This window comes from Corapipo altera, unplaced genomic scaffold (genome assembly GCF_003945725.1).
Source record: "Corapipo altera isolate COAL_440 unplaced genomic scaffold, ASM394572v1 63, whole genome shotgun sequence".
Taxonomy (NCBI): Eukaryota; Metazoa; Chordata; class Aves; order Passeriformes; family Pipridae; genus Corapipo; species Corapipo altera.
The window spans coordinates 3002652-3015966 of NW_020884928.1; the positions used below are offsets into that span (position 1 = coordinate 3002652).

The 13315-nt window shown below is 36.5% G+C and overlaps 1 protein-coding gene across 1 annotated transcript in view; it reads right to left on the bottom strand.

The window, feature by feature from the left end:
- PLXDC2 (plexin domain containing 2) overlaps window positions 1–13315 on the bottom strand; it is a 255655-nt gene that overhangs the window by 212085 nt on the left and 30255 nt on the right. The gene's annotated exons all lie outside the window — the stretch shown is intronic.

Consider the following 13315-nt stretch of genomic DNA (forward strand, 5'->3'; position numbering starts at 1 on the left):
AGACCTGGGCATGTGTACAACTGCAAGCAGTGTTATTACATCAGGTGATGTCACAACTGACCTAAGAAGGGACATCTCTGAACTAATGGTTGTGTTCTCAGTGGAACACACTGGAGGGAGAGGTTAGTCAGACTTATTAACTGATTTAATGATGCCCTGGCATTATTCCAGAAGTACCTGTGCTTACTGCTGCACCATGAAACTTAAAACACCCTAGGGAATCAGCACAACTTTCCATGGAACAAGGCAGTCTCTTCAGATAGTATATCCTTCCAAACTCTCCCATGCTCACAGCTTGTTCACCCTGTTGCTCTGAGAAAAACTTTTCCAGGAATTTACCCCTCTTCTCCACATCTCTCCAAACAGGTCATGATCTGACCTAAAACACCAGGCCATTTTAGAACACCAGACACCTGCCACTAAGAAATAAGACAACAAGAAATTCTGCCTGTCTCTTTGTGGTGGAATACTCAAACTATGGAAAACTGATAGATTATTCATAAAGAAAAAAGGATTCTGACTATGATTTGCTAAATTGAAGAAAAATGTTCAAGTCTTTAATAGCAGAAATAATACCCACATCTTCTCTTTTGGAGTTTTTGCTTAAACACTAAAAGTTGCTGAATTTATATTCCCCAGATTTCACCAAGGACTATTCAATAAAGAAGGTATTCTAGTCAGTAAAACCTCTCCAAAAAATCCTTACCTGCTTGTAATTATTTAGCTTTCTTCCTCCTATCATTTCTACTACTCTCATTGCCAATTATTTTCTTCTAATGAAAATCAAGAGATACTTCAAGAAGAATAATTTCCTTTACTTGTCAGCTCCTTTTCCCTTTCCCTTTTATTAGCCCTAGCTGGTGCCTGCTGCTCCTACACTTCTCCCAGCACAAGTATCTCAGAGTTCCAAGCTGACATTTCTGAAAAATGAAATCTATACCACCTTACAACATTCTTCTGACCCATTTAAAATTTTTTTGTATAATTTATTACATTTTATTTATTTTATATAAATATTCCTATACGTTATTTATATGTGTCAAAATTTAAATTACAATTTGTCTGCTAAAACCTTCTTTTCAATAACTTTGTAGGAACACACTTGCATATATACAAATAAATGGAAAATCTTATGAATTCTTTTGTGATAAGACAGCACCTATAGCATCACAGCTTGATAATACACAGATCTGTTATTGCAAGAGAACAAATGTTTGATGACTAACTTACTACAGAGCAAGTCCCTAATATCTTACAGTAGATATTTCTGTAATATCTTACCCCTCTGGTTTGTCAATGGACTGTAGTGCACCAACTTGGGAGAATCCATCTCTACCTTTACATGCTTCTGTGCCTGAAAATGCCACAAGATAAACATGATGCTGTTGAAAGCAGCACAAAATATCTTTATCTACCATGCTCTTTGTAGAGCACTATCTGCAAATGGAGAGCTGAAGATATGAATTGTGTGCAGTGGGAATCACTGCAATGTACAGTGGGAATCACTTCCTTGCAATGTGAAGCTGATGTACTTTGGGAGATGAGGTGTTTGCATACACGTGTGAGTGCGCATGAAGGGGGGATAAATATACTGAACAAGCTTTATCCAGAAGTTTTACCTCAAACTCCAAAGCACAACACAACATATTAAGTTTGTCTATTTATGGGAATTAATATCACAATTCTAGTCCAATACAGGTAGAATAATACACCTTAGGATATTGGTGTTCAAAAATATTACTCTAGCATTTTCCCAAGGAAGTCAAGATGATCAAGCCATGATGAGCAACCTGATCTAGTTGAAGACGTCCCTGCTTAGCACAGGACGTTTGTAGTACATCACCTTTAAAGGTCCCTTCCAACCCAAACTATTCTGACTGTATGTTTCTATACTGTTTAGTCTCTATAGCTTTTCTTCAGCTGTATTAGAAAAGTAGCTGTCCAGCGCTATAGGCACAGACAGTATACACTTGCAATATACCTTTACTTCACTAGATTATTTTCTAAGGAAAATGACTGCTTGATTTAATACTGCTTCAGTTGTTAAACACCTTCTCATAATTAAACCAAAGACAGTACTTTGCTGACAACTAGTCAACACTAGAATGTTCCTTATTTTAGACGACTGGCATAAGGCTTTCATTTTCTTTTAAGTGAAACTAGATTTTAGGAAGCATTTCTTTACTGAGAAAGTGGTCAAACACTGGTGTTTGAGGCATTTGAATAATGCCCTTAATGTACTTTAACTTGGTCAGCCCTGAATTGGTCAGGCAGTTGGACTAAGTGATCATTGTAGGTCCTTCCATCTGGAACTATTCTAATGTAAATAAATTGTTAATAAATTGTTAAATAAATTATTAAATATATAAGAGACAGAAAAAGTCATAAACTGCCTCTCCCAGGGAAGGGTAAGGTGCCTAGCAATGAACATCAGGGTTGCTACATTCAGTGTGAATGTGAGAATCAAAGCATTGGCTCATGCCTATTATTGGCCTAAGGGATTTCAAGACACCAAGACTGTTAAGCTTCCATCTGGAGAAACCCTGCTTGATTGAGAATAATTAATGTCACAGTACTTTTCTCTAGATTTTTTCTCTCCTGTCTGAAGCACCGCTGTCATTTTACTGCTAAGATTCCTTCCGACCTTTGCATTATACCACCGATGTGGCAGTACAGCCATTGGAGCACTGACACCAAGAAGATAGAGGAGAGAACTCTGAGAAAGGACTGCAGTGGCTAAAATGTAATCTCAAATGGAACTTGAATGATTTTGTCAGCAAGTGGTCTTACTGTGTCAAAAGATGTAAATGCTCAGCTTTTTGTTCATCATTACCTTGCTTTAAAATAACCAAGAAACAAACACTGAATTCAGTGAGGTAAGATCACTGTGAACATTTTGATTTAGAGATCTGTACAACATTTCATTATCAACCATTATTAGATAAAGCCCTGTTTTAGGTGGTGTATATTTCTGAAAGATAGTTTTCTAGTTTTCAAGCACATTGCCTGTAAAACAGATATCTTCTATATCTCTCTCTCTCACTCTGTCTTTACATTGTCAAATTCAGACATGCAACATGATTTGCAAAAGCTAAAAAAAAGACAAACCCAAACCGTGGCATGAATTTAGATGCTTAATTACACATTTAAGAACCAGATCTTTTACCCTACCTTGAATGAATGGGCAAATAATCTTGACAGAATGATACATGCTTTAGCATTGTTTTATCACAAGTACATCCAAAGATTTATTTTATATCTTTTATGATGTCATTCATGACAAAGACATACATAACACATAAATACATTACTAGCTAACAGCTGTATATCTCCTCTCATCATCCTGAGCTTTGAAAACTGAACACAAACATATTAGTTTGTTATCCTTTAAAAGGCATTGATGAACATTCTCTCTCTCATTCTTCCTTTGTTTCATCTGTCAAGCATTAGGGCTTTCAACTGCCTTAGTTGCAAATTAAACTGTTATTGGGGAATTATTATCTAGGTCTATATAAAATCCTTTACTTTTGCTCCATGTATTAGGCAAAGCTGCCATTGTCTGAAGAATACATCAGTAACATACTATAAAATATGAAATTAATAAAACAAGTGCTGTGTTTCTCATACTATCAAATTCATAGATTTAACTAGCGTACAGAGAAGAAATGCCTGTTGTCTGTCCCTGAACACTCCCACCATTACCTCAGTGATAACAGAATGTTCTCCTGGCTCTGGAATACATGCACAAAACCCAAACATAGTGTTTCTTAATTTTTTTCAGTTGAGAGGCGAAAAAATATCTCTTCTTTCTCATCCCCCAAAACCTGTGGCCCCTCTGATATCCCTTCATATACTTTTTGAAATGGAGAATAAGCAGGAATGAAGCAATTATGAAAATGAAATGCTATTGCTTAAAAAAATTTATAATTTTACTCTTTTAATTGAAAATGAAAAAATATCAGTCATTAGTAAGTTTCTGAGTATACTTGGTGATAGACTTTGACAAGACAGAACCTACGCCAACGTTGGAAAACTACGTATTAACTTTATTTTCCCCTATTGTTTGTTTATATGCACAGGGATGTTATGGTGCTTCTAGGGATCAGTAAGATTTGTACAACTTCCTGGTTTTTTGGATGAAGAATGATCACAGTGACTGAGCAAAATCATGCTAAATAATTAATAAGAAGTCAGTAACACTCAGGCTGTCTAGAATATCTGGCCCAGTCTTTCACTCTCTGCTACATGAAGTGCAGTTTCTGGCCAACTCAGCTGTCTATACACAACAGGCAGAAAGGGAAAAATGTAAGGTGTATGCCAGCCTCTCCAGCCTTGCAGTGACAGGATGTCAACTGGCAGCCATTTCTCTAACAATTCCCTCAACTAAGTATTCTTTTGAACTGGGATTTATGCAAATGTTTATGTAAACAAACATCAAAAATGTCTAATGAAGGATGAAGCAAGAACCTTCAAAATAAATAATTTATTTATAATAAATTATAATTTCATATTAAAAATAATTAATTATAACATAACTATATGTTATGGGACAACAAATGGAAAGACAAGGAGACAAAACCCACAAACCAAAAACTCCTTTAACAACAAAACTTTCGCGGGTTTTTTCTCTCATTTTTGCCTCAGAGGCTATTCAAAAACAAAATGTAAAATGGGTATCGATGGAGCTACTCATCAGCTCAAGTAATTTTAACTACAGCCTTTCCTACCAGCCTTTACAAAAGGGAGAATCTCTCTCACCCCAAAATGTTCTCTCTATGCCTGAAACAGGTATCAGATTAGCAATACAGGTTGAGTAGGAAGCCTTAGCAGCTGGTACAGGCACCAGTTATTGAACCTGGTTCTAAACTTTAGTATCCAAAGCCCAAATGTGAAAAAAAGCATTGATTAAATAAAATCCAAATGAAAGGGCAGAAAGATTTTCAATGAAAATGCAAGATGATTTGACTGCGTTCTTCTATTTTATTCTCTACAATCTCACTGCTATGAGCTTTATTCCCCCCCCTCAAAGATTGCTTTCAAACAATGCAATTGAAATACTATCAACTTTGGCATATAAAGTTTTGCATTAATACTAGCAAAATTCTTCAGATCACAGAATCACAGAATACGCTGAGTTGGAAAGGACCCACAAGGATCATTGAGTCCAACCGAAGCCTAATGCTGAGATGCATAATTTTCTTCATAGCATATTCATATTCAAAAAGCTAAATTAATTCTCTCTTTTTTTTTTGTTTGTTTTCTCTTATGATGGTTTTGCCACTTGCATATTCAAGATTTACAATAATGACCCAGATGAATGGAGGGTTGCGCAATTCTCATATTTCTTTTTTAAAACCTGGTATTTGAGTTTTAATACATTGATTGACCATTGGAGCTTCCCTAGAATCAGAATTCCACAGCAGAAAACACACAAAACTTATGCACAAATAGCAGATTTGAATCAAGCAAAAGGAACACAGCAGGGTGTCAATATGGAAGAGTTTAACCTTGTGTGATCTCCACTCTTGTTTTCACTCAGAGAAATAAAAAAAAACAACCAGAAATTCTATGCCAGACCAAATGTAGGAAAGATTACCATCTTAGTATAAGAAAAGTCTACTAAGTAATAAATCAATACTGAGAGAAAGCAAAATTACAGGTAAGAAAATTATTTTTTCCTTTTTCCTCTGTTACATCCACTCGTATGGGCAGAAGTAATAATTCATAGGAGGTATCAAAGAATGACCATCATCCATCAACTGCACAGAAATAGTGATGAAAGAGTAAAATAAAATAACTCTGCCTTCCTCTCAAAACTTCAAAAAGGCCTATTTTCAAGATCTTTCAGTAACTCAATTTTGTGAAAGACGTGTTTTTTTCTGTATGCATAAAAAAGTACGTTTTTTACAATTTATAACATTTAATTTCTGAGTAAATATTAAATATTCTAATAAGAGGGAGATAGAAAGAGAGGGGAATTTTAGACATTAGCTTTCATACAGAGAGACTTCCTTTTTCATGCACAAAGCAGATGAGTACATGTGCAAAGCTTGGTTTCTATGAGTAATATGAATCTTCCTTCCAAAGGTGTTTCTGAGTAGACTAGATGATTTGCTATATCTAAATACTGTATTTCAACACAGATCTAGAAAAAAATTGATTTTTCACCATCCAGAAGCATCATACCTCCTCACAATCATATATGTGGCAAAACTGAAATCTGAAAGGATGTTCCCAAATCGCCAGCTTTCCTGCCTGAAAACAATGGAGTAATTTGACTTGGCAAATTATAGCACAGTCTTATACGGCTTTTTCATGAAACTGTCATACAACATAGGAGAGACAAATAAGCTTCTTTCAGGTCAGAATGGTTTAGATAGACATTATTGTCAAGACTATTTCCAAAAAGACAGAATATCTTTCCAAGTTATTGAAAAAAAAATTCATTCCACCCAAATGACTAGAAAAAATAGGATAAAAGAATCATATGCTTTAGGTTGAAATCAGCCACCTGCTAGAAAGGTCTAAGAACCTCCATGCGGGTTTTTTAAGATATCAAAACAATAATACTGTTATTAAGTTAAAAAAAAGACCTCTATTAGTGTAACACACCTGAGTATATGCCCCCTGTTTGGTCTGAAGAAATTATTTTAATGAACAGCATAATGAAAAGGAGAAGGTACTGCAGTGTGAGGGTGAAGTACAGCTGGACATGATGGAGGAGGGTTCCTTAGCTCAGCCTTTCGGAAGCCATCTCCTATTCAAGCATTCTGATGTTTGCCTTCAAAAAAGAGTTTACTCCAAGCTCTCTGCCAAACACAGATAATATCTTAGTCTCTTCCTCAGTGTCCCACTATCTACTACGCAAGGCACTCCTTGGATGCTAAATATGCTGTACACTACATTGCTGGATATATAACTACAGCACAGAGATTTTACTATACGCCTTACTCCTGCTGGCTTGAACAGTGATAGAGAAAAAAATCTGCCTGGATTATAGTTTTGCTTGAGAACTCAAATTCTGATTCACTTTCAAAAGATGAACCTACTGATATAATTAACCACCAGTCTCCCAGGGAGGGAAAATGGTTGTTTGGGTTTTTTGGTTTGGTTTTGGTTTGGTTTGGTTTTGATTTGGTTTCTTTTGTCTCGAGGAGGCCTCACTATAGAGAACAAAAAGAGTTCAAAGAAGTATTGAAGACAAAAAAATAAAACAATACATTTAGAAGAGACTTGAAAAAGCTTTAATTGAAGATTGTTTAGTACCATGAAAGTACACACAAGAAAAACCTGCACTATAACTCTTTGTTTGTGGAAGGAATAGTAATTAAGCAAACGTTCTAAATGCATTTGTAAAGAAGGCTGTTTGCTCCATCTCTCTCAGCTTTGGGATAGACCTACCAAATGTTGAATCAGTCAGCGCCTCAAAAATAAGCAAGTTTTCAATCTACTAATGAATGGGAGACAAGGGTTTTTTTAAATTCTCATGTAATCAAAATTACTGGATCTAGGAGATACATTATGTAGTGATCTGCAGATACTCTGTCCTGTTCCTTTGTCCCTGAAAACACTGGCTTTCTGAAGGAGCATATTTGCCAGGTAAAAGTGTGGAGCCAGGGCAGCTGCCTGAATTCAGAGCCAGAGGTGGTGCTGAATAATATAGCACAGAATGTCAGTCCAACCAAAACCATTTTGGATTATACAAGGTACCACACTTGTTAAATAAAATGTGAATTCAATTATTTTATTTGTTATTTAAAGTGCTTAGCACTTCAGGATTGGCTGAGCAACAAAAGCAACAAAATTCTTTTTCAACAAAACAATTATCCCAGAGGAGTAATTGTAATATGCACTTTAATCCTCAATTTTGAAACTCAGGGTGATTACACAACCTGGAATTCAGAGCATCTGATGGACACTCAAAAACATATCCATTATTTACTATTCTGAGGAAAAGGCATGAACATGTCTGGCAGTTTTGCACATTTGAGTTCCAGTGTTAGGTCATATCATAAATAAGCACAAGGCATTTGCCATTAGTCTAGCCAGCTCTCAGAAGCCCATTCATATACCATTGGTCCAGTTCTGATTTATTTCTTTTCACTTTAAGAAAAATTCCCCTGAGTCTCAGCTTTCATAAAGTCCCTGGAGTTCCATCTACTATTCTGGAGGCAAGAATACAAATGAAGAAAGATCTCACTATTATGGGGGTAGGTAAAGAAAAGACTGGAGACAAAAGCTTGACCTTATGCAAGACACTGTCAAAGTTCCTTGACTCAGGGGAACCCAAACTTTACCCTAAGGCCCTTCTGATGGCATATATGGACACAGACAGTCATAGCTGACAGTTGAAAATTAAATGAAGGATAAAGAGATAAAAACTGTTACTCAGTTTTGTTTCAAAAGATTCTACCAATGAAAGCCCACACTTCACTCCTAGCTGTTGGGCTATCAATTCAAATGCAGCTGTTCCAACTAATCTTTGCTCTGAGTCTGTTGAGATGATGTCCAGGGTGAATACATGGATTCCTCTGTCTCAGTCACAGAGTCAATCTAAGCAACAACAGCCAAGATTTGGCCAGCAGTAGTTATTCAGCTCTAGAATCAACCAAAATACCTCAAATTAAAATGATTTGGGAAACATAAATGACTCTGGAGAAAGGCAAAGTAACTGGTTTTTTACATATTTCACAGAATGTTTAGAAATTTGAGCAAGAAGAAACATATCACATCCTTCTGCATGGAAGCAGACTCAATTTTAACTCAGATATTCCTGCCAGACATTTGTCTAATACATTCTCAAGTACCTCTACCAGTGGAGACTTTCCATGTCATTAGGCAATTTACTGTAGAGCTTAAACTGCTCATACAAGGGTTTCCCTAACCCCCTACTCTCATTTACTTTGCTGCCAGCACTGCTTATCCTATCCACAATGGGCAGGAAAACTATTGCCTTCTCCTTTGCAACTATGTTTTAAGTACCTGAAAAATAATTTTGTGTTCCACTTCAGTCTGCTGACATTTTAGTAACCAAGCCCCTTTAACACTTCTCTACGCTTTCCAGACATGTGGGTCCCATTTGCTACATCTTCTTTCTTCTCTCTTTCCATCTAGTTAGCTGGCTTGCATCCTTCCTGAAGGATGAAATGTGCAAGCCTGGATGCAGCATTTGTGTTGAGGCTGTATGAACTCAGAAGAAAACAGACAGACTCATCTTTTTCTTCTTCTTAGGAGCCATTTTAGCCTTCAGAACTTTAAATATGAATCCTCTGCCTCTCCCATATTTCTCATTCCTGTAACAGTGCAGTCACTATTCTGAGGACACTCTTGCACAATTTCACATAGAATTGGCGTCTATTTCTTTCAAAACATTGCTCCCACTTGTCATGATCATCCTGAATGCAATCCTCCAATGTGCTTTTAATCCTCTCACCTTTGCTTCATCTGCAAATTCAGCAAGTATTTCCCAGTTGATTTTTCAAAGCTAACATATTAGTAATTACGTCTAGCATGTGCAATAGCATCTGAGCTCTTAGACGAGATCACAGAATTGCTCTTTTAAGTTTGTTTTCAATGTTATAAAATCCATAGCTACAGAACAAAATATACCTATTTCCCTTCCATTTTATCCTGAACTCTTTTCCCCTCCCAAAAATACTGTCACCTAAGCAGTTTTCCTGTTCTTTATAACTGTGTTATACAATCAGTACCAAACCTCTCATTGCTGAAAGAATGTTATGACAGCATTTTACTTACTGCCCTTGCTATTGTGTAACTTAAGATAATATTTGCTTTTAAAAGCCTAAAATGTTTCTAATCTTGTATAAGCATGGCATTGTAGCTGTTACTCTTTGCAGATAATCCGCTTGATATCAATGCAGCTGTTCATATGAGTTACATAGTGGATTCCAAAAAATCCTATTTTTTTTATTATTCGTTTGGTTGTAAAGCTAACACATGTACAGTACAAAATTATTCATTACATACTTTTTGGACAAAGCTGTGCATGCTTCTTGGACAAAGTCCCTAGTCTATTACTCTGTGCTGCCCAGTATCACAGTGTATGTGGTACCCAACTCTCCATTTTTCATGTGCCTGTGGTGAAGTCTTGTCACATGGAAGCCCACTGAATTTCAGTCTTAACCTTCATGGAAACAAAACTGATTGCTTCAACTGATCTTTCTTGTAGCAAAGGCCTGGAGGATGGGTCAGTAATTTCATTTACATATCCTACACTGGTGTGAATACTCCTACTTGAAATGTGGAGAGAGCCTAAAGACATTTCAGATGGGAGGTTCTGTGAAATAATGCATGTAATTAGGGAATGTTTCAGGATGATCGAAAGGGTTTTTTCATCAACACCATCTCTGTTGTTTTGAGGCCATCCACTGAACTTTGCAGAAAGGACTTTCTGAACAAGAGGAATGTGGAACATAGCTATTATTACTGTCAAGGATGACACATAGGTGAACTATCCCTCTATTAGCTAGAAAATCACAGCTCTGGCTAATAAAAGCTCTACATTTCATCTGTGGTCTTAACTACAGAATTCTTTAAAACTATTAACAGCATCTTCTGTTTTTCTCAGAATGAAAGCTGATAAATTAGCAGCAGAGAGAAGAGTTCCTAAGCTAGACAGCTCACTTGGAGTTGTTATATAAATGGCCTTTCTGAAATGTGTCCAAGACTTAAATTACTCTGATTAGCTGATGTCTGTGGAACTGGCAACAAGCCTTTTCACTGTTGCTCTCATGGTAATTATTATTCTTGTTTCACTGCATATTTTGATAGCATTTCTCAAGTGTCTAGTTATAAATCTCTTAAAAGCCTGAGGACGGTTGAATGAGTAGAGGTAAAATAAAAACAGAACCAAGCTGATATTATCCTAGTCTTTCCTGTCCAACTATTTTTGAAGTTAAAAATAAGTGTCTCCCTACATCCAACCCGGAATGGATCAGAGTGCACTTCAAAAAAAGGAGCAGTGGTGCTTTTAAGCCTCTCCATTATATTAAATATCACAAAAGAATATGTAATTCAGCACAACAAAGTCATGAGCTACTGCAGACAGTTTGGTTCTTTTTGTTCAACTGGTTCTTTAAGAAGGAAACTAACTGTAAAAATAGAATTTCTAATAGTCCTCACCACCACACATTTTTCCTTGCCGATAACAGCTCTCCTCAGATTCAGGAAAGCTCTAAAAGATCTCATTTATCTAATCTATCAGAACCAATTAATTTTACCAGAAAAATATTTCTCTCATATCCTCAAACACCAGACCTTTCGTGTTCCCATAATTCATCTCCCCAAACTGCTCTCAACTCTGTAACTGGAGTTTGTGTCTCTTTGTTCCCACAGTTCTTTCAGACACCACTTCAAGTCCCATCACTTCTCATTAACTGGTAACTTCTGCAACTCTCTTTGACAGAAGAGTCAAATCCCCCCAGTCTAAACTTTGTAAATTAGCATTTATTAATCCATGTTTCACCCTGCTCTGTATTATCTGCCACTGAATCAGGAATACAAACTGCTTCTCAGTTCCTAACATGTTAAATGACTTTAGAAAGCTTCTCTTTTATTGTCCTCTGTACAAATCATTCCTTTGCACCTTGTGCTGCCCAACAGTGACACAATGGACAAGATATTACTCTAACAGTATGGTATGACATGCCATCAAAAATCAGCTGTGAAGTATTCTCTGACAGATGCTGCAAGAAATTTTCCCTGCTGTATGATGAAAACAGATACAAGCAATCTTTTAATTACTTGCACCACATTTCACCTCTCTTTTTTCTTTTCTTCTTGATCACCCATGCCCAAAGGGCTTAATTCTGGTGGTTTTGAAAGCTTGAGCTGCGGTAATATTAAATGAAAAATATCTTTATACTGAAGTAAAAAAAAAGATAAACATGCATCATTAACAAATCTGAGCTTCCATTTCAGTGCATTCAATCTGGAAATAAGAGGCTGGCAATTGCCCAAGATGCCAACTATAATTTTTGGTAAAGAGGGTTCCAAAAAGCTTTCTTATTCCACCAACCCAATTTTTCTCTTTAATAGTACAGAACAAAATGGCCTCGCAATAAACACTTCCATACATATGAATATCATGAATGCCACTGTAAAAGCAAGGAGATAAGAAGAAAATTCTTCATTACCAAGAAGTTAGATTACTAACTGAAAAATTCTCTACATGAAATACAAGATGATAGTGAAGGAAAAAATGGTGAGTGGGCTGAGGTACTCAGGAAGCCAATCCAGTGCAGACAGATTTCCCTGGACAGAAGATGATAAATGTGCAGAGGACCTGTTTGTAAACTGAAAATTCATCTAGTGGATTAGGTAGAGACAATTTTTTCCTTAGGATCTTAGCAGGGTTTTGTTTTGTTTTCTCATCTGACAGTACTTTCAATTATTGAGACAGAATGACAAAAGAGCATATGCGCTCAATGATCAGAGGACCTGCACCATCAAACTGGGCATCTGCTACTCATTTCCGAAGGATGCTGCAAGTGAGATACAAGTGAAAAACAGAATACTGAATAGTCCTGAGCCAGGCCAGCTGGAGCACGACCAAGAAATGGGGCTATTTGTAGAGGAACTTAACAAAAGTGGTCTGTAGACAGTAATTTGTACCTGGGAATGCACCCTGTAATTGTTTCATTGTATTTGATCAGGTACGTTACAGAGATGATTTAGGCATACATATGGCCAAAAACAGACCAAAGAGCAATTGCAAAGATGATTCCATCTCAATAAAATATCTTTGGATTTGCTCCCAAATAGAGTCAAAATGCACTTCCATGACCCAGCCATTAATCTATGAAAATTTAACTAGATCTGGAGGAACTGTATCCTTGAACAGGATGCATCACAGAAATAATCACCTAATTTATGAAGCTGAAGGGTCTCCTCTGACTTGATTTCATTCTAGCATGATTTGCACCTGCCCCATGCTGTCCTGAATTGCTCACTCATTTTTGAAAATATTATGGCTACCTATGGCATTCACCAGCTGTAACTGCAGCTGTTATTTCTGGTCTTTTTCCTTCCATCTTCCCATGTAAACTGGCAGCCTGGTAAAAGACATTTTGCAAAGAAAATTCTGAAGCATTTCAGAAATGGTGAGTCCAATCAATTAAATGAATAACAGTTGCTCAGAATCACTAGGGGTGCAATGTTATTTATGACTTCTTTCTATTGACTGCACAGTATTTACAGAAAACATAGTCTTACTTCAATTAATTTTTAATTCAGTAAGTCTTAAAAATATTTTTTCTTCTTCCTGCATGGCTTCAGATAAATCCCTGAATAACCT